Here is a 23,095-nt window from a genome sequence, read left to right as displayed (position 1 = left end):
AAAATAAAATGTTTTTTTCACCCTTCGGGGTCCTTCAGGGACCCCCTGACAAAGGCTAGGGGGTCAGGAACTCTCTACCCTGCCCCCTTTTCACGTTCTCCACCTTTCTTTTTCCCTGTCACACAAAATGGCGGCCGACACTTCCTGATTTTGACCGATTCGAATGTTGACTGTCATGAATCCACCAATCAGAATTACGCTCGCGCACGTTAGGGTGCGCGCAACGTGCGCGTACGGTGCGCGTACGGCGCGCGGACGGTGCGCGGCTATAGATATTTATGTGCTTTTAACTGCAATTTTCTCAGGAACTACTGAACAGATTGACACCATATATGCAAAAGGCACATGCCTGACCTGAGGACTACCTCTTTGCCAAATTTCAAGTAACTCTGTTCAGCCGTTCGGGCTGTATCTTCGACTAAAGGTCCTATGGGGAAATGCATGGGGAAAACGTGTTTTGGGGCCCCCCTTTTTTCTCGGCACCCGCTTGACGAATCACCCCGAGACTTTCAGGGTAGGAGCTGAGCGGAGCGCCCCATTAGTTTTGAAAATTTTGCGAGGATTCGTCAACCGGCGCCAAAGTTATTCAAAAGAAAATTTTGAGATTTCCTATGGAAACACGGTCCTGACGATAACTATCTACTAGCGACCGCCAGTAGATAATATATATCTATATATATAGATAGATAGATATATAAAACTTACATTTAGAATGCAACCCATGCCCACCCTTAACCCTTTAAAAGAACTTTCCCTAATATATATATATATATATATATATCCTGCCAAAAGTTCCCCAGATACGAGGCCGCACTCCAAAGGCAGGTAGGAACCATCCTTTATTTATTCCAAATCAGGCAGCTTCTCATCCCGTCTTTTCATTTCTTTTGTCCCAGCCTGACGCGTTTCAGGGAATGCTTTCCCTTTCTTCAGAGGCCAAATTGAGCAGCTTAAGGATTGCGTGTCCTGCACTGTCCCACGCACAAAAATTAACTGCCTCCGGTATGCTGCTTCCGGTGTGCACGTTAAATATCCCCTGTTTGGAGGTGCATGCTGGGACCTGCAGTCGATTTGTGCATTAATTACCCTTCAGTGGGTTTACCCTTCAGTGGGTTTAAGTGCTCAAAATTCTTTTATTCACGGACCAGTTTCAAAAGCTCTCCTGTGAGCTGGGATCAGATTCTGCCACTCTAATTAAGGCACCTGCTTTGCCGTCACGAGAGCAACTCAGTTTACCTCGTGCAGACCCACTTCAGGGCGGTGCGTAGCCTCCACGGCCTGGAAGCGCCGTGATTAATGTCATGCCAAAAGTTCCCCAGATACGAGGCCGCACTCCAAAGGCAGGTAGGAACCATCCTTTATTTATTCCAAATCAGGCAGCTTCTCATCCCGTCTTTTCATTTCTTTTGTCCCAGCCTGACGCGTTTCAGGGAATGCTTTCCCTTTCTTCAGAGGCCAAATTGAGCAGCTTAAGGATTGCGTGTCCTGCACTGTCCCACGCACAAAAATTAACTGCCTCCGGTATGCTGCTTCCGGTGTGCACGTTAAATATCCCCTGTTTGGAGGTGCATGCTGGGACCTGCAGTCGATTTGTGCATTAATTACCCTTCAGTGGGTTTACCCTTCAGTGGGTTTAAGTGCTCAAAATTCTTTTATTCACGGACCAGTTTCAAAAGCTCTCCTGTGAGCTGGGATCAGATTCTGCCACTCTAATTAAGGCACCTGCTTTGCCGTCACGAGAGCAACTCAGTTTACCTCGTGCAGACCCACTTCAGGGCGGTGCGTAGCCTCCACGGCCTGGAAGCGCCGTGATTAATGTCATGCCAAAAGTTCCCCAGATACGAGGCCGCACTCCAAAGGCAGGTAGGAACCATCCTTTATTTATTCCAAATCAGGCAGCTTCTCATCCCGTCTTTTCATTTCTTTTGTCCCAGCCTGACGCGTTTCAGGGAATGCTTTCCCTTTCTTCAGAGGCCAAATTGAGCAGCTTAAGGATTGCGTGTCCTGCACTGTCCCACGCACAAAAATTAACTGCCTCCGGTATGCTGCTTCCGGTGTGCACGTTAAATATCCCCTGTTTGGAGGTGCATGCTGGGACCTGCAGTCGATTTGTGCATTAATTACCCTTCAGTGGGTTTACCCTTCAGTGGGTTTAAGTGCTCAAAATTCTTTTATTCACGGACCAGTTTCAAAAGCTCTCCTGTGAGCTGGGATCAGATTCTGCCACTCTAATTAAGGCACCTGCTTTGCCGTCACGAGAGCAACTCAGTTTACCTCGTGCAGACCCACTTCAGGGCGGTGCGTAGCCTCCACGGCCTGGAAGCGCCGTGATTAATGTCATGCCAAAAGTTCCCCAGATACGAGGCCGCACTCCAAAGGCAGGTAGGAACCATCCTTTATTTATTCCAAATCAGGCAGCTTCTCATCCCGTCTTTTCATTTCTTTTGTCCCAGCCTGACGCGTTTCAGGGAATGCTTTCCCTTTCTTCAGAGGCCAAATTGAGCAGCTTAAGGATTGCGTGTCCTGCACTGTCCCACGCACAAAAATTAACTGCCTCCGGTATGCTGCTTCCGGTGTGCACGTTAAATATCCCCTGTTTGGAGGTGCATGCTGGGACCTGCAGTCGATTTGTGCATTAATTACCCTTCAGTGGGTTTACCCTTCAGTGGGTTTAAGTGCTCAAAATTCTTTTATTCACGGACCAGTTTCAAAAGCTCTCCTGTGAGCTGGGATCAGATTCTGCCACTCTAATTAAGGCACCTGCTTTGCCGTCACGAGAGCAACTCAGTTTACCTCGTGCAGACCCACTTCAGGGCGGTGCGTAGCCTCCACGGCCTGGAAGCGCCGTGATTAATGTCATGCCAAAAGTTCCCCAGATACGAGGCCGCACTCCAAAGGCAGGTAGGAACCATCCTTTATTTATTCCAAATCAGGCAGCTTCTCATCCCGTCTTTTCATTTCTTTTGTCCCAGCCTGACGCGTTTCAGGGAATGCTTTCCCTTTCTTCAGAGGCCAAATTGAGCAGCTTAAGGATTGCGTGTCCTGCACTGTCCCACGCACAAAAATTAACTGCCTCCGGTATGCTGCTTCCGGTGTGCACGTTAAATATCCCCTGTTTGGAGGTGCATGCTGGGACCTGCAGTCGATTTGTGCATTAATTACCCTTCAGTGGGTTTACCCTTCAGTGGGTTTAAGTGCTCAAAATTCTTTTATTCACGGACCAGTTTCAAAAGCTCTCCTGTGAGCTGGGATCAGATTCTGCCACTCTAATTAAGGCACCTGCTTTGCCGTCACGAGAGCAACTCAGTTTACCTCGTGCAGACCCACTTCAGGGCGGTGCGTAGCCTCCACGGCCTGGAAGCGCCGTGATTAATGTCATGCCAAAAGTTCCCCAGATACGAGGCCGCACTCCAAAGGCAGGTAGGAACCATCCTTTATTTATTCCAAATCAGGCAGCTTCTCATCCCGTCTTTTCATTTCTTTTGTCCCAGCCTGACGCGTTTCAGGGAATGCTTTCCCTTTCTTCAGAGGCCAAATTGAGCAGCTTAAGGATTGCGTGTCCTGCACTGTCCCACGCACAAAAATTAACTGCCTCCGGTATGCTGCTTCCGGTGTGCACGTTAAATATCCCCTGTTTGGAGGTGCATGCTGGGACCTGCAGTCGATTTGTGCATTAATTACCCTTCAGTGGGTTTACCCTTCAGTGGGTTTAAGTGCTCAAAATTCTTTTATTCACGGACCAGTTTCAAAAGCTCTCCTGTGAGCTGGGATCAGATTCTGCCACTCTAATTAAGGCACCTGCTTTGCCGTCACGAGAGCAACTCAGTTTACCTCGTGCAGACCCACTTCAGGGCGGTGCGTAGCCTCCACGGCCTGGAAGCGCCGTGATTAATGTCATGCCAAAAGTTCCCCAGATACGAGGCCGCACTCCAAAGGCAGGTAGGAACCATCCTTTATTTATTCCAAATCAGGCAGCTTCTCATCCCGTCTTTTCATTTCTTTTGTCCCAGCCTGACGCGTTTCAGGGAATGCTTTCCCTTTCTTCAGAGGCCAAATTGAGCAGCTTAAGGATTGCGTGTCCTGCACTGTCCCACGCACAAAAATTAACTGCCTCCGGTATGCTGCTTCCGGTGTGCACGTTAAATATCCCCTGTTTGGAGGTGCATGCTGGGACCTGCAGTCGATTTGTGCATTAATTACCCTTCAGTGGGTTTACCCTTCAGTGGGTTTAAGTGCTCAAAATTCTTTTATTCACGGACCAGTTTCAAAAGCTCTCCTGTGAGCTGGGATCAGATTCTGCCACTCTAATTAAGGCACCTGCTTTGCCGTCACGAGAGCAACTCAGTTTACCTCGTGCAGACCCACTTCAGGGCGGTGCGTAGCCTCCACGGCCTGGAAGCGCCGTGATTAATGTCATGCCAAAAGTTCCCCAGATACGAGGCCGCACTCCAAAGGCAGGTAGGAACCATCCTTTATTTATTCCAAATCAGGCAGCTTCTCATCCCGTCTTTTCATTTCTTTTGTCCCAGCCTGACGCGTTTCAGGGAATGCTTTCCCTTTCTTCAGAGGCCAAATTGAGCAGCTTAAGGATTGGATTTGGAATAAATAAAGGATGGTTCCTACCTGCCTTTGGAGTGCGGCCTCGTATCTGGGGAACTTTTGGCATGACATTAATCACGGCGCTTCCAGGCCGTGGAGGCTACGCACCGCCCTGAAGTGGGTCTGCACGAGGTAAACTGAGTTGCTCTCGTGACGGCAAAGCAGGTGCCTTAATTAGAGTGGCAGAATCTGATCCCAGCTCACAGGAGAGCTTTTGAAACTGGTCCGTGAATAAAAGAATTTTGAGCACTTAAACCCACTGAAGGGTAAACCCACTGAAGGGTAATTAATGCACAAATCGACTGCAGGTCCCAGCATGCACCTCCAAACAGGGGATATTTAACGTGCACACCGGAAGCAGCATACCGGAGGCAGTTAATTTTTGTGCGTGGGACAGTGCAGGACACGCAATCCTTAAGCTGCTCAATTTGGCCTCTGAAGAAAGGGAAAGCATTCCCTGAAACGCGTCAGGCTGGGACAAAAGAAATGAAAAGACGGGATGAGAAGCTGCCTGATTTGGAATAAATAAAGGATGGTTCCTACCTGCCTTTGGAGTGCGGCCTCGTATCTGGGGAACTTTTGGCATGACATTAATCACGGCGCTTCCAGGCCGTGGAGGCTACGCACCGCCCTGAAGTGGGTCTGCACGAGGTAAACTGAGTTGCTCTCGTGACGGCAAAGCAGGTGCCTTAATTAGAGTGGCAGAATCTGATCCCAGCTCACAGGAGAGCTTTTGAAACTGGTCCGTGAATAAAAGAATTTTGAGCACTTAAACCCACTGAAGGGTAAACCCACTGAAGGGTAATTAATGCACAAATCGACTGCAGGTCCCAGCATGCACCTCCAAACAGGGGATATTTAACGTGCACACCGGAAGCAGCATACCGGAGGCAGTTAATTTTTGTGCGTGGGACAGTGCAGGACACGCAATCCTTAAGCTGCTCAATTTGGCCTCTGAAGAAAGGGAAAGCATTCCCTGAAACGCGTCAGGCTGGGACAAAAGAAATGAAAAGACGGGATGAGAAGCTGCCTGATTTGGAATAAATAAAGGATGGTTCCTACCTGCCTTTGGAGTGCGGCCTCGTATCTGGGGAACTTTTGGCATGACATTAATCACGGCGCTTCCAGGCCGTGGAGGCTACGCACCGCCCTGAAGTGGGTCTGCACGAGGTAAACTGAGTTGCTCTCGTGACGGCAAAGCAGGTGCCTTAATTAGAGTGGCAGAATCTGATCCCAGCTCACAGGAGAGCTTTTGAAACTGGTCCGTGAATAAAAGAATTTTGAGCACTTAAACCCACTGAAGGGTAAACCCACTGAAGGGTAATTAATGCACAAATCGACTGCAGGTCCCAGCATGCACCTCCAAACAGGGGATATTTAACGTGCACACCGGAAGCAGCATACCGGAGGCAGTTAATTTTTGTGCGTGGGACAGTGCAGGACACGCAATCCTTAAGCTGCTCAATTTGGCCTCTGAAGAAAGGGAAAGCATTCCCTGAAACGCGTCAGGCTGGGACAAAAGAAATGAAAAGACGGGATGAGAAGCTGCCTGATTTGGAATAAATAAAGGATGGTTCCTACCTGCCTTTGGAGTGCGGCCTCGTATCTGGGGAACTTTTGGCATGACATTAATCACGGCGCTTCCAGGCCGTGGAGGCTACGCACCGCCCTGAAGTGGGTCTGCACGAGGTAAACTGAGTTGCTCTCGTGACGGCAAAGCAGGTGCCTTAATTAGAGTGGCAGAATCTGATCCCAGCTCACAGGAGAGCTTTTGAAACTGGTCCGTGAATAAAAGAATTTTGAGCACTTAAACCCACTGAAGGGTAAACCCACTGAAGGGTAATTAATGCACAAATCGACTGCAGGTCCCAGCATGCACCTCCAAACAGGGGATATTTAACGTGCACACCGGAAGCAGCATACCGGAGGCAGTTAATTTTTGTGCGTGGGACAGTGCAGGACACGCAATCCTTAAGCTGCTCAATTTGGCCTCTGAAGAAAGGGAAAGCATTCCCTGAAACGCGTCAGGCTGGGACAAAAGAAATGAAAAGACGGGATGAGAAGCTGCCTGATTTGGAATAAATAAAGGATGGTTCCTACCTGCCTTTGGAGTGCGGCCTCGTATCTGGGGAACTTTTGGCATGACATTAATCACGGCGCTTCCAGGCCGTGGAGGCTACGCACCGCCCTGAAGTGGGTCTGCACGAGGTAAACTGAGTTGCTCTCGTGACGGCAAAGCAGGTGCCTTAATTAGAGTGGCAGAATCTGATCCCAGCTCACAGGAGAGCTTTTGAAACTGGTCCGTGAATAAAAGAATTTTGAGCACTTAAACCCACTGAAGGGTAAACCCACTGAAGGGTAATTAATGCACAAATCGACTGCAGGTCCCAGCATGCACCTCCAAACAGGGGATATTTAACGTGCACACCGGAAGCAGCATACCGGAGGCAGTTAATTTTTGTGCGTGGGACAGTGCAGGACACGCAATCCTTAAGCTGCTCAATTTGGCCTCTGAAGAAAGGGAAAGCATTCCCTGAAACGCGTCAGGCTGGGACAAAAGAAATGAAAAGACGGGATGAGAAGCTGCCTGATTTGGAATAAATAAAGGATGGTTCCTACCTGCCTTTGGAGTGCGGCCTCGTATCTGGGGAACTTTTGGCATGACATTAATCACGGCGCTTCCAGGCCGTGGAGGCTACGCACCGCCCTGAAGTGGGTCTGCACGAGGTAAACTGAGTTGCTCTCATGACGGCAAAGCAGGTGCCTTAATTAGAGTGGCAGAATCTGATCCCAGCTCACAGGAGAGCTTTTGAAACTGGTCCGTGAATAAAAGAATTTTGAGCACTTAAACCCACTGAAGGGTAAACCCACTGAAGGGTAATTAATGCACAAATCGACTGCAGGTCCCAGCATGCACCTCCAAACAGGGGATATTTAACGTGCACACCGGAAGCAGCATACCGGAGGCAGTTAATTTTTGTGCGTGGGACAGTGCAGGACACGCAATCCTTAAGCTGCTCAATTTGGCCTCTGAAGAAAGGGAAAGCATTCCCTGAAACGCGTCAGGCTGGGACAAAAGAAATGAAAAGACGGGATGAGAAGCTGCCTGATTTGGAATAAATAAAGGATGGTTCCTACCTGCCTTTGGAGTGCGGCCTCGTATCTGGGGAACTTTTGGCATGACATTAATCACGGCGCTTCCAGGCCGTGGAGGCTACGCACCGCCCTGAAGTGGGTCTGCACGAGGTAAACTGAGTTGCTCTCGTGACGGCAAAGCAGGTGCCTTAATTAGAGTGGCAGAATCTGATCCCAGCTCACAGGAGAGCTTTTGAAACTGGTCCGTGAATAAAAGAATTTTGAGCACTTAAACCCACTGAAGGGTAAACCCACTGAAGGGTAATTAATGCACAAATCGACTGCAGGTCCCAGCATGCACCTCCAAACAGGGGATATTTAACGTGCACACCGGAAGCAGCATACCGGAGGCAGTTAATTTTTGTGCGTGGGACAGTGCAGGACACGCAATCCTTAAGCTGCTCAATTTGGCCTCTGAAGAAAGGGAAAGCATTCCCTGAAACGCGTCAGGCTGGGACAAAAGAAATGAAAAGACGGGATGAGAAGCTGCCTGATTTGGAATAAATAAAGGATGGTTCCTACCTGCCTTTGGAGTGCGGCCTCGTATCTGGGGAACTTTTGGCATGACATTAATCACGGCGCTTCCAGGCCGTGGAGGCTACGCACCGCCCTGAAGTGGGTCTGCACGAGGTAAACTGAGTTGCTCTCGTGACGGCAAAGCAGGTGCCTTAATTAGAGTGGCAGAATCTGATCCCAGCTCACAGGAGAGCTTTTGAAACTGGTCCGTGAATAAAAGAATTTTGAGCACTTAAACCCACTGAAGGGTAAACCCACTGAAGGGTAATTAATGCACAAATCGACTGCAGGTCCCAGCATGCACCTCCAAACAGGGGATATTTAACGTGCACACCGGAAGCAGCATACCGGAGGCAGTTAATTTTTGTGCGTGGGACAGTGCAGGACACGCAATCCTTAAGCTGCTCAATTTGGCCTCTGAAGAAAGGGAAAGCATTCCCTGAAACGCGTCAGGCTGGGACAAAAGAAATGAAAAGACGGGATGAGAAGCTGCCTGATTTGGAATAAATAAAGGATGGTTCCTACCTGCCTTTGGAGTGCGGCCTCGTATCTGGGGAACTTTTGGCATGACATTAATCACGGCGCTTCCAGGCCGTGGAGGCTACGCACCGCCCTGAAGTGGGTCTGCACGAGGTAAACTGAGTTGCTCTCGTGACGGCAAAGCAGGTGCCTTAATTAGAGTGGCAGAATCTGATCCCAGCTCACAGGAGAGCTTTTGAAACTGGTCCGTGAATAAAAGAATTTTGAGCACTTAAACCCACTGAAGGGTAAACCCACTGAAGGGTAATTAATGCACAAATCGACTGCAGGTCCCAGCATGCACCTCCAAACAGGGGATATTTAACGTGCACACCGGAAGCAGCATACCGGAGGCAGTTAATTTTTGTGCGTGGGACAGTGCAGGACACGCAATCCTTAAGCTGCTCAATTTGGCCTCTGAAGAAAGGGAAAGCATTCCCTGAAACGCGTCAGGCTGGGACAAAAGAAATGAAAAGACGGGATGAGAAGCTGCCTGATTTGGAATAAATAAAGGATGGTTCCTACCTGCCTTTGGAGTGCGGCCTCGTATCTGGGGAACTTTTGGCATGACATTAATCACGGCGCTTCCAGGCCGTGGAGGCTACGCACCGCCCTGAAGTGGGTCTGCACGAGGTAAACTGAGTTGCTCTCGTGACGGCAAAGCAGGTGCCTTAATTAGAGTGGCAGAATCTGATCCCAGCTCACAGGAGAGCTTTTGAAACTGGTCCGTGAATAAAAGAATTTTGAGCACTTAAACCCACTGAAGGGTAAACCCACTGAAGGGTAATTAATGCACAAATCGACTGCAGGTCCCAGCATGCACCTCCAAACAGGGGATATTTAACGTGCACACCGGAAGCAGCATACCGGAGGCAGTTAATTTTTGTGCGTGGGACAGTGCAGGACACGCAATCCTTAAGCTGCTCAATTTGGCCTCTGAAGAAAGGGAAAGCATTCCCTGAAACGCGTCAGGCTGGGACAAAAGAAATGAAAAGACGGGATGAGAAGCTGCCTGATTTGGAATAAATAAAGGATGGTTCCTACCTGCCTTTGGAGTGCGGCCTCGTATCTGGGGAACTTTTGGCATGATATATATATATATATATATATATATACATGGGATTGACAAAGGCTGCTGCCACAGCCAAAATGCGTCTCTCTCTGATTCCCTGGCTGTGGCAGGCAGGATGAATCAAAGAAGGTTTTAGTTTACCAGCTTCGTGTGCGTGCTCTCTATCCAGATGGTGTGGGAGTTGGTTTGGATATAGATATATATATATCTCAAAGCAAAAACCAGCGCCGGAATATGACACAACAACCAAGGTATTTCCTTCAAATTATTTTATTGGCATATTTTTAGGGCTATTTTTTATTTTTATTTCCCCCCAAGTTATTCTATTAGCATATTTTCGAAGGCTATGACGCGTTTCGTCAGGATCCCCTGCCTTGATCACACAAAGAGTCAAATTCCCACAATGCATTTAAATGTGTGCCCTCCACCACGTGATGCGGAAAAACATAGACAAAAGACTATACAAAAGTTCTTTACTGGTACATTCAACTCATTATCTTAAAGCATACTCTGTATTCGCATAATGGCTTTCAAATACATACTCTGGTGCCCTAATAGCCCTGTGATTAAATGTGTATAATTACACATCCACTATGGGTCATGTATTCTTATAGCAAAATAATTTACTTTGTTTTTCTTTTTTTCTTTTTTCACCTTCAATGAACTTTAATGTGCCACACATATAAGCCCAGTCAGGGTGTTTGAATAGTTTGAAAAAAAGGGGGGGGGGGGGGGGGGAGAAAGATGTTTTTGGATTCATTGTTTAACTCAGTATTGTGGGTTTACACAATCACTAATCCCCATACAGTGGCACTCGCTAGATCTCCTCCCATTGACAAATGTGCCTGATGTCACGTTGTTTATCTAATTATTGTGGATACATGTTAAAGCGAATGCACTACAATATGCTTAATTGCTATTTGTCTGGGATAAACGTTGGTGACTAATATGGATGTCTATAAATATGGGTTCTCACTGATGTTCTAAAAGATCTACTATTTTCAGGGTGACTCAATGTAAAAAGCAAGTGCTATGCCAGCAAGCCTGTTGAATTGCAATTATCATGGGACATAAAGTGCAAGTGCAAATTATAATTAGTCTGATTTTAAGATCCATTGTTTGTCATTGTAGTGTGCAAATGTAGCAATTCTGTGCAACCAAGCAAGTTAATAATATAGCTGCTATAGATGATAAAGTGCAAGTGCAAATTATCATTAGTTTGACTCCAAGAACTAATGTTTACCATTATGATGTGCAAATACAGCAATTATGTGCAAACACGCAAATTGATATTATAGCTTCACAAGTGCACAATTGAAATGGAATGTTGGTTCGAATAATGTGTCAGAGCATATGCTTTGTCATCTACTTCAATACTTGCCCCATGTAAACTCAATTTTTGTCTGCTCCCCTTAAATACTTTCTTGTCTGTTGAGAACCAAATGTTAATAGACATCCTCCCCTAGATATATCAACAAATAACATAAAGGTCCTCCATTTAAGAAAAGTCTTAAACTCACTCCTGGGCTTGGCACTAAATCACACCTGTCAAAACATAACACATCTATAATTCATAAAAGAGATCTAAAAAGCATTTAACAGATTCACATTTCCCAAATATTGTAGGATTCTTCCTCTATTACTAAAACATAGAGAGCACAATCGACTCAGTGCCTCCTGCTACACTAAATGTATATGCAGTCCTTCATCGGAGTTTAGACCATTGGGGCTTTTGCAATTGAGCATTAAAATATAACAGGACTCTAGTTTTCTTAGCTCAACTTTCCTATTGCCTCCTGTTCTTCTTTTGGGTACTGAGTCAATAACGAAGTACGATAAGTCATCAATTCTACCCTTGTGTACTTCATTAATGTGGCGTGCCACTGGATAGGTTGGGTCCTTGTTCTTCACTGCTCTTAAGTGCTAGAGGATTCTAACGCGGGCCATATGGATGGTACTGCCCACATATGTCATGGGGCTCGTGCACTGCAGCACGTACACCACGTGATCATTCCTACAGTTAAAAAACCTTGGAATCCTCCAAGGTTTGGTTGTTAGCGGTAGCTGTACTTCCTTTCTGTTGACTCCATGCTTACAGGCTTTGCACTTTAAGCATTTGTTAAAGCCTGGGTTGGCTTTAAGCCAACTGCCTGTTTCAATCAATTCTGGCCTGTTGTTGACAAGTTGTTCCGGCATGGATCTCGCCCTTCTATAGGAGATAAGTGGTTTCCTAGGAGCTGCATCTTTTAGAATGTGATCCCCTCTAACCAGATGCCAATGCCTAATCATGCTGGCTCTCACCCTAGCATGGTAGGCATTGTATCCGGTTATCATCATGATGTCTTGCCCTTGCTGCTTGGTACTCTCTCTGGTCTTCCTGCTTTCCCCAAACAATGTCATGTCTTGACAGATTGTTCACTTTAGTCAAAGCTTGATCAAGGACAGTCTGACTGTATCCTTGTTCCTTGAATCTCAAAGTCAAATCTGATTTTGCTTGTACTAATGTGCCTGCCTCGCTGCAATTCCTTTTCATATAGAGCTGCTCTGCATAAGGAATGCTTTGTTTTAGTTTTTGGGGATGGAAACTTTTGCTGTGTAGAACAGAGTTCCCTGCAGTGGGCTTTCTAAAAGTGTGTGCGTGTAAACATCCTTCATTAATAAAAACCTCAAGGTCTAAAAAATGTACAGAGGAAGAGCTATTGTTGTCAGTAAAATTCAGGTTAAGATCATTTACATTCAGAGACACAATGAACAATTTAGCATCAGTGGAAGATCCTCTCCAGATGATGAACAGGTCATCAATAAATCTGACCCATAGCATGATGTTGTTCTCCCATTCCGCCCTCTGGGTGGTTATGAGTACCTGCTCCTCCCACCAGCCCAAGTGAATATTTGCATAGCTGGGGGTGAAGCAGGTACCCATGGCCGTTCCCCTGAGTAGTTTGAATGTGTCACTGAGTGTTAACATCAAATCTCTGAGTGTTGGTACAGTTCCAGGGGTCTGTTGCCCAAAAAGTGTCTTAGTGCCCTCAGTCCATCAGTGTGGGCAATGCTCATATAGAGCGAGGAGACGTCAAGGGTGATTAGTAGATCCCCTTCTTCCCATTTGATCTCATGTAGTTTTTTCAACAAGTTCCCAGTGTCTTGGATGTGGGAGGGCAGCTTTTTGCCAAAATCCTGTAAAAACTGATCTAAAAACCTTGATGTCGTTTCAAAAAGGCTGCCAATAGCCGATATAATTCTATATATATAAAAAATCCTAAAAAACTTTATTTCCCATATGTATGTCAATTAGTATTATATCAATTAATACACACCTTTTAGATGAAAGAGCACTGACCCTGGGTCTGGTTAGCAGAGCTCAGGACACTTTCAGAGTCAATAGCCACCAGCACTTGTTCTAAAGTTAGGGGGTGATCAGGGCAAAAAAGATGGCTTTCCTATATGTGGGCACTGGGAGATTGCCCTTGCTTGGCAGTGGTTAGAAGCGCTGAACTAGCTCAGCCTCCGAGAACCCGGCCTGCAAAGTCCTTGGTCCCTCCAAGGGTGAGCAAAATCTTTGCCATAAGACACAATTCGACCACACGCCCATCCTTCAGTACCAGCCAGGAGGTGGGATTCCTGCGCCACAGGAGGAGCAAGAGGAAATGGAGACCAGTTATCAGTTTGGAGACGGGTCAAGGAGGTGGGAGAACGGACACAGCCAAGAGGACCTGACAACAACAGGGTGAGTAACGACCAGGGACTGGGGGGACGGGGGAGATGGGCACAATAACACAAATGCACGATGATATGCAGCACACTGCCCAACCACAATGACCCTGGATCATGTCCCTGAACCCCGTGGCACACTGCAGCACACTACACATAGCAATCACAGCACATCCCATGACAATGTGGCACCAAGTGCAACACTGACACTGCAAAACAGGGGACACAACTGGGTACACACATGCACAGAAACAGGCCACTCACATTGAACAGAGCAGGAAACTGTGAAATGTATATATACGGGTACAACCTCACATCCGTCATGCAGTCCAAATGTCCACTGTCCCCCCTCAAATTGCCATCCCCGTCCAAACAGTCATAATGTACATTGTCATGAAGTCTGCATGTCAACCAGAACAATGCGCCAACATGCATGTCAACATGCATCTCTCCTTCACATTGCAGAGGGACAGAAAACACCTCCAGCAGGTCAGAGCAGACAACCCAGCAGTAATGCCGGAGACGACCACCACACCTTCGACACCGACGCCCTACAACAGCTCATGGACATCACAGGCAAACCACCCCCAGGAGCAGGGCAGCCAAGCAACTTAGAGAATACCCCAGCCCCTGCACAGACCACACAGCAGGAAGCACCCGCCACCATGGCTGGCTCCCAACACTTCACCTAGGCACACATCGCATTCCAATGCCAGGTGTCAGAATGCCAAAAGGAGGTGGCCGAACAGGTGCGGGTGGGCTCAGAGCTCATGGAAACCGAACTGGACCACATACGTGGGTGTCTAAGTCCCATAAGGGACCACCTACACCCCACAAAGGAGACGCACACTGCGACTGAGACACATGCAGATGGACATTCCCAGCACAGAACCACGGCCAGTGGCACGCACATATCAGTCACACACCCACATTGGCTCCGCGTACGACGGCCCAGTACACCGATCTTATCGTATTGAGTGGCTGACAACAAAGAGACATGTCCAAGCTCCGACCAGCTGCCTGGGGTGACATGTCTGCGTCTGCTGTACACAGCACAAAGCAATGTCATAGGGCCCTCATGCATACAACAAGACCACAGGGACACACGCATATATCATGTAAAACTGGCTACGGGCATGTGCGCCCGGCCCCTTTATTGGCTGGGCCACATGTACAGAGACGCCTGTGCTGGATGTGTGGAGTGAGTATGAGCCAGCCCGCAAGGAGTGCTTGGTGCTGGCAACAACTTGAACAGTGGACACCAGTGCAATAGAAACAGAAAACACCTGCATAACAGTGTCAACTGCTGAGCAACATGGAGGGACCCGGAGCAAGGACAGAGGTCACCCAACATGCAAACAGAAGTGTCCGTGAGTTGCAATGCACTGAGGTTGGGGCACTAGAGATGAGCGCGCTCATGTGAAGAAATTGCTAGGATTGTGTCCCTTTGGGTTGTTCCTGGTGCAGCTGCAGGGGGGGGTGTCACACCTGCATCATCTTCCTCATCGTCGTCCCTGATCTCCCACACTGCCTGAGGTGACATTGCTGCGTTAACTCTCCACAGCACATAACCAAAACTATAATGGAAGATGATTCGTGGTGCACTGAGTTAGTGGCACCTAGAGTGCTGAGCAGGGTAACAGGCAGAAGATGGCATCCACAACAGGTGCAAGCAACTCTGTCAGTCTGCCAGTACGATCGTTTTGGCACTGGCTGTTGGCATTTGGAGTTGGTCCTGGCGGTGGTGGTGTGTGCCTCCTGGGTGATGCGACGTCCGGGCCGGTCAGAACTCAATTTGACATGTGAGCCCTAGTGTGCCACATTTGAGGCCAGAGGCAGCGGACAGCGCAAGGCCACAGACACATGGCATTGATGACTCCAAGGCCATCACTTCAGAGGGCATCCAATATCTCAGAAGAAGGGGTCCCGGACCTGACCAGCACAGAGTTAGTGGCCCCGGATGCACAGCAGCCGGCGCAGGCACCCTGCCATGGGACTGTGTCTTGTGGTGCAGTCAGATGGGCCACGCGAGCTGAGCGGGTCCTCATCAATGTTCGAGGTGTATGTGGCGGAGGGTTGCGGGGGACAGTGGAAGGTGTCCTCCATGGCATGATGCAGAGGTTTGATTGTATCTGGAAGCAGCAAATGGAGGAGTGGAAAGCGACAGCCTTGTTGCCAACACCAATTAGGTATCAGCCACATGAGGATGAAAACTAACCCCTAGTCCATGGACTCAGACGCCACCAAAGTTTAACCAGAGAGTGTCCATGAATGTTGGGGAACAGACTTAGTGGCACCGGTGCTGGGAGAGGATGCAGTCTGCGATGATGCCAGCACACTGATATGAACTCCGCCATTTCTTAATCAAGACTCTGTGACCTACTGGACCGCAGTGTAGGCCGGAGGCAGCGGTCAGCAGTGGCCCACAGCCACGTGTCGTTGGCTCGCGATGCACAAAGTTAGTGACACCAGGGTAGTTGTCGGTAGTGTTCGATCACCTCCGTAACGATGATCCTATTCCCTCTGGACTGCAACGCGTCATCCTCTTACGCCTCTCCTTGTGTGCAATGATATGTGTTCTGCCTTTAAATGATCGATGTCCCGTTCCAATTGAGTGACCTACTCATGCGCAGCGTAGGTCGAGGGGAGTAGTCCGCGTAGGCCCACAGACACGTGTGGTTGTACTGCTATGCACAGACTTGGTGGCACCACATCGAAGAAAGTATAGGGACATAAACTCTGCCTTAAATAGCGTTCACTGCCATGGTGTAATCAAGACTCAGTTCCACATGTGACCTACTTGTCCATAGTGTAGACCGAAGGCAGTAGTCATCAGGGGACAACAGACATGTGTCATAGGAATGCCATGCACAGAGTTGGTGGCACCACATCGAAGGGAGTACACTGACATAAGAGCTGCAATGAACATATGTACTCTGCCATTGTGTAATCAAGACTCAGTTCCAAATGTGTGACCTACTTGACTGTAGTGTAGGCCAGGTGCAGCAGTAGAGTATGTCAACGAGAAAGGAGTAAAGCAGGCCTGTGTCATGGAGGCCGTGATGGTCTGAGAGGCTGCCAGGTTCGCGGGCCTTGGAGCTTGTGCAAGCATGTGGTGGGCCCTCCTTGCAACACACCGGTGTCGACAGGTGATCAGTGTGGCCTGGCTGCGCAAGGGCAGACCTGACGGGTTCGGGGTCCTGCGGGCCGGGGTACGGTAGGCGCACAGGATCGCAGGCACCTCCGCTCACGAGGACGGTGTCGGCCTCGTGGCGGGGTGAGAGGCTTCGCCCTGGCAGAGACGTTGGGCATTACGGATGAGGACCACGCCCTGGGCTACGTGCTTTTTATTCACACCCCTACGCTGGCCTGGCATACGCCGGGCCATCCCACTCCGCTCATGCTTACGGGGGGAATTAACAGGCAACATTTCCGCGTACTCCCCACTGGCTGGGGTGACATGGTTGCGTCCACTATCCACTACATTCCATACACCAGCGGTGTATGTCACCATGTATATGGGTGTGTTCTGCACACTGCGGTCTGTCCAGCACATCGCCGCCACTCTTGGCATTGTGTACTTTCCCAATCATGGTTCTCCTACCTCCTTCACTCATGCCTGGTTCCCACCTCTCCCCACATTCCACTATTGTGTGGCTGAGGTGCCATGCCGTTGATGGCTCATGTTCACAGCTTGCCCAGGTTAACATTGTAAGTTGTTCTGTCGTGTCTGGTGGGTGGGCAGGTTGTTTTGCATGGTGTATGTGATTTTGTGACGTATGCATTGCCAGAGTTGTGAGTTGCATGGTTGTGGAGTTGAGGTGTGTGGAGTATTCATTTGGAACTTGCCAAGGGGCTGTGCATTTCCTTGGTGCCATCCTGGTAGCGCTGGTTGATGATGGACTGTCAGAGGATGAAGGAATCTTGCACACTGGCTGGGTAGTTTGCGACGAGATTGGTGAAGAGTCGCTGGTGGTCCACTATTGCCTGCACATTGATGGAATGCATGTGCTTTCTGTTGCGGTGATTGTGTGCTGTGTCACCAGGGGGCACAAGTAGGACATGTGTGCTGTGGATTGCCCCCAACACGTGCATGCATCATCCAGCTATGGCGTATGGTCCTTGCTTGGTCTCCAGTGGATCCTGCGCATTGTGGTGGACGTGTAGATACTGGGGTACCAGGCTGATGATGGCATCCAGGACAGGTGTGAGGGACTTGAATGCTGCTGGCTGTGAGACTCCTCCGACTCTGGCGGGCGTTGGTTGGGGGGTACCAGAGGCCAACTGGTGCATCACAGCCAGCAGCTTTGTGTGGAGTGGGATGTTGGTTGTCTGCTGTGTTGGTTCCGTCAGCCTGTTGGGCGATGATGGTTAGGATGTGGAGGATGGTTGTCCTTTTGAGCCTGTAGTGGGCAATGGCATCCTCTGGTTTTGAGTCTGTGAGGCTAGTGTATTTCCTGTGGGTCCATTGTCTTTATCCGTGCTGCCTCTGTGGTGGTCCAGGAGAGGGTCCGGGGGGTGGGTGGGGTCCTGGGTGTGGTGGTGGTGGGTGTTGTTGGCCTATTGGGGCTCCGGGCTGCATGTTTAGTTGCTCGGGGGCATCTGTTGTCCTTCATGTTTGGCATTTGGCTGTGCTCCCTTGTCTGGTGCCGGTTGCGTCTGACTTTACACCAGGTCAGAGCAGGTGTTAGTTTCCTGGTGCTACTGCGCATTATCGCCTGTTTTGTGATCTTATCGCCGATGTGGCTGGTTGTTGAGAATGTTGTGAAGTGGTGTTGTCGCAGCTTTTTGCTCGGGAATGCCTACTCTGCATCTCATTAGCGATAGTTGCCGAGGTCATCTGTGGCGATGTTTTTTGAGGATGCTATTGCTGGAAAACTGGTGATATAGTCTGTTTGCACCAGCTTGTGAATGGGCGATGAATTTAATGAGACTTTGGAAGCGATAAAGTGCCGATAACTCGGCGATAGCTCCTTGAGAATATGGCCCAGTGTGTTCAAACCAGGCCGGTCACCGGAAGGCTAGAGCTAGGAGTAATAGACTTTGGCTCCAGCGAAGAGACTTAAGAGGTCTAGGATAAGTAGGAGGCCCTCAGGCCACTGGTAAAAAAAACAGTGCTCTTATCATTTTTTCACTTGTTGGGGTGTGGGGGTGAACCCTGTGCAGCTCTTGCTTCTGTCTACATGTACCACCAGGTGCAGGGACAGGCGCATGCTCTTTGCAGGTCAGCAGGATGGCCAGCTGGCTTAAGTGGGCAGAGTCAATGGGAGGCAGCTCTAGGAAGGAGCGCCGTGAGTGCTGATCTAATGGATGGCCACTTCAGTTGTCATGGGCTTCCATGGGACTTGGGCACTTTCTTCACCAGAACAGGCTGGGCCATTTGTTCACTGGTTTGCTGATCAGATGACCAGAGGGTGCTGGCCAACCAGATGACCAGAGGTCTGGCCAGCACAGCTAACTGACTTGTGTCTCCCATGAGTTCTGTAAGTCCTCACTTTGTGGGGGCTTAAAAGTTGAGGGAAATGGCTTCTCGGGCAGGCCCAAGGACAGAGGTGTGTTAGGTTGAGGCTTAACCCTCCATAGCTCCCCAGGCATGAGTTCCAGGAAAGTGGAAGGCCCAGACCTGGAGCACCCTGGGTCAATGGACTGGGGTACCTACCAAGGACAGGGTAGCTGCAGGCTAGGGAGGCCTCTTGTGCCCCTCTGGGGAGCAGAACTGAGATGGGATCACTGTGAAGGCCCAGTCACTGGGCTGGGTCACCTAGCCTGACCTGGGCAGGTTGATATCAGACCCAGGGAAAGAGTCTGGGGCTTCTGCCAGCAGAACAGTTCCAGTAATCCCCAGTGAGATGCGGGTAAATCCATGGCTTTTGCCTGGGAGGCCAAGGCCCCATAGGCTGTGGTGCAAGTGAGAAAGCAGAGCCTCTTGTCCTGCCTTAGACAGGGAGGTGCCCCGCACACAATGGTTTGTCAAGTTTCAAGGCACCCATCAGTTTGCTTGTCGACTTTTTAATCATGTAGTGGCTAAAACACAGTGATGCCTGCAAGGAAGCAGAGCCTCCATGCCTTCCCGGGGCAGGGTGAGCCCCACCCTCATGGGTTTACAGGTTACAAGACACCCACCAGTTCACTTGTTGGCTTCTTTGAAATCATGTGTTGGCTAATACATCACCACTGTTGATTCATTCTCATGGTCAATCTAGCCAATGGACAAGTATGGGTGAACCATTCCACCAGCCTTATTTAAATTTCACAGAGTCCTTGTGATATTATTAGCATGTATAGAGCGCACAGTCTGTCATTGGTAAAGCCAAGTGCCTAGCCTACTTACTGGTAGTCTTCATTACTCTGAATCTGGCTCACTCTCGTCACAGTCCTTACTCTAAGTGGAGCTATCTTCTCCTTGAGACAGGCTATCAAAATAAAGTTGTGGTTTTTTTTAACAGGACAGTGACTGTAGCCCGTCTTTCCATTTAATTTCTCTGAATTCAGAAAACCCATTCCATTCCCATCTTCCTTGATATACCAAGAAATCTTCATTTAAAAATTACTGGGAGGGGAGATGTGGTATTTTAGGACTGTGATGAGGGTGAACCAAATTTGGAGAAATTAAGATTACTGGTAAATAATCTGGGCATTGCCTTTTTATCTTGTTTACTTTTGTCATCATCCTTACCCTATGACTACAGGAAGTACATATCCACCATGGATAGGGAAGGGAATGAGCTGGTTAAGGACACCGTCAGGGCTCACCAGCTCTGTAAGACAATACCATCCATGGAACCATATTTAGGATATGTCACAAATGTAAATCACCGTTTCCTACTGACTAGATTTAGACTAAATCAATTACACCTCTTGTTTGGAGATGGGAAAGGCTGGAAAAGGGCTGTGGATCTTGGCCCTTGTTCCTGTGACAATTTTTCCACTCAGGATATGATACACTTTTTCTTCTTCTGTGAGCACTTTATTGACATAAGGAAACGCTTTTTATTCCCTATATTAAGAAATAAAGGCTTTGTTCAGGTGAGACCTGCTCTTCTTTACCTTCAGATGTTAAATGATGTTTGGGAAACTTTTAATATTGCGAATTTTTTATCTGTTGTAATTCGCTCTTTGAGGAAATGAATTGTATCCTTTTTAACGTTTTTAATTGGACACGTTGCCCTGCTCTATTAATTTGTGTCAATATGTTTTTTATCGGTAGTAATTATTTAAAATGAAATTTGTATTTCTAAGTCTATTTATTGTAGTATGCTTTTATGGTTTGCACTTAAACCGAATAAAGACTTTTGACTGACTGACTACAGGAAGTCCTCATGAGATTAAAACACAAGCTAGCAAACATGATACTTTGACAGTTTATTTTGCAAAGAACTTCTAACAGAAACAAAAATATATGTGACAGAATTTAGAACTGCTTCAGCTAAAGCACCTTCACAATTAGAGAAAACATTCAGGTTATACTGCTGAACGAAGGTATTAGACAAGGCCCATGTGGCTGCCTTCCATATTTCTATTTTTGAAACCCCTTTCTTCTGCCCAAGAGGATGCACTACCCCTGGCTGATCTGCCCACAATGCAGAAAGTAACCTCCTTATAAGTGATCCAGCGCAAGACTGGGAAAGGCGGAACAACATGTACCAATATCCTCCCTGCGTCGCAGACCCGTCGTCACGCACACTCACTCATACACGCATTCATTGGTGGGGCCCACAACACCAACTCACACACGTCACCATTCACAAGTCTGCAAACACAGGAGGGATGAGAAATTCAAGCGCTGGACATGTGGGATAAACACCTTATAACCTATAGGGAAAGAAAAGTCAATTTACAAAATATACATTAACAATTTTCACCTATAGATCCCTCCCACTTGGTCGAATGGACCAAATTAGTTGGATTGGTTGATGGTGATTGTCAAGACCAGCTTAACCTCACTACAACAATATATTGAATAGCATAATTAATTGAATCACGAACACCTGAAATCATTTAAAAGATTTTATGTAATTCATTTGCATAAAGGAAATTATCATTTATTCTCTCACTAATAATTTTCACTTGAGCATTGCCATTTATTCAGGACATAAATCAAGAAACTGTTTAATAAAAGTCATGAAGAGAAAATATAGGTTTGCATTCATTTCATTATTCTCAAAATGGTTAAAAATCAATCTTTGGTCATGTAACTGACAGAGGGTTCCAAAATGAAGGATCAGTGAACCATAGTTAAACACATGCATTTAATTCTAAAGATTTCCTACACTAAAACCTTCCTGCCCAGCACTAAAACCCCAACTTACTTAATTAACCCCTGACCTCCTCAACGACTTCTCTCACCCAGGCTAGTGTCCCACAACGATCTCAAACCTACAGGGGTCATCAGTGCACAGTCTGGCATAATTCCAAGCTCCCAGCATCTCTCCAAAGCAGCTTTTCTCCTCCCCCTTCCCTGACATCAAACCTCAATTTTGGTCTGATATTTATGCTGTGTTTGCTGGCTCTCTACCCTCAAATGTTTCAACTCTTGTCATTTCCCTTGCTCTGATTGGTCATGACAATGCAGTTCTCAGCTCTCAGGATGTCCGTTCATAACAATGTAGTTCTCAGCTCTCAGGATGTCCGTTCATAACAATGTAGTCCTCAGCTCCCAGGATGTCCGTGAATAACTTTGTTTGACAAGCTGATAGATACAAATTCGACTGTCCACAGTTCATTAGCAGGCATTCAAAGGTTCATTGGCAGGGATTCAACTGTTCAGTGTCAGGGATTCAGCTGTTTCCACCTGGTCATTCTTTGGCAGGCATTTGACTGTTTCTCTTTGGCAGGCATTCAGCTGTTCTCGTGCTATCATTCTGGCTCTCAGCCACTACCGGCATGGCCTCGAACATAGTCAGCTGGAGTTGCAAAGTTAAGTGGAGCATAGTGCATGCACGAGGTTCCTCCAGCCAGATGATGCAAGCATTCTCTACCGCACAGAACCGGGAAAAACGAAGCCATCTTGAAACTGGCCACCAGCCAAACTACGATAAACACACACAAAGAAAATGTGAATACACAGAAAATAAGTGTTTTCTGTCCCCCCACCCACCAGAGCTAATATTTATCCCCTAAAAACTGTTACCTAGCGGAAAAGCATCACTCGGCAAGCCATTAAAATGAAGCAAAAGTAGCATGCAATGCACAATGTACACTACAACATAGACTTACACTATTACACTATTTAAATGCGCAAAATAGATTAAACGTGCGTTTTACACCATTAATTAATATGTTAATCAAACCTGTTAATGCAGAGCATTTCCCACATGTAATGTGTGTGTTTGGTTAATAAACAGCAAACAAAATTAATATATTACTTTGTTATGGGGGGTGATTGGTCTGAACAGGGTACACACAAAATCTTCTGTACTCTGCTCCATCAATCCCCCTTTGATGATTTCATCATCACCAAATCCCAAACCACCCATTCATCCCACTAAATTTTATTCGATCAGACACTTCTTCTCAATAATTTTGTTAGCTCAGCATATTTCT

Source organism: Triturus cristatus, chromosome 8 (assembly GCF_964204655.1).
Source record: "Triturus cristatus chromosome 8, aTriCri1.1, whole genome shotgun sequence".
Lineage (NCBI taxonomy): Eukaryota > Metazoa > Chordata > Amphibia > Caudata > Salamandridae > Triturus > Triturus cristatus.
Note: the sequence above shows the minus strand (reverse complement) of the source record.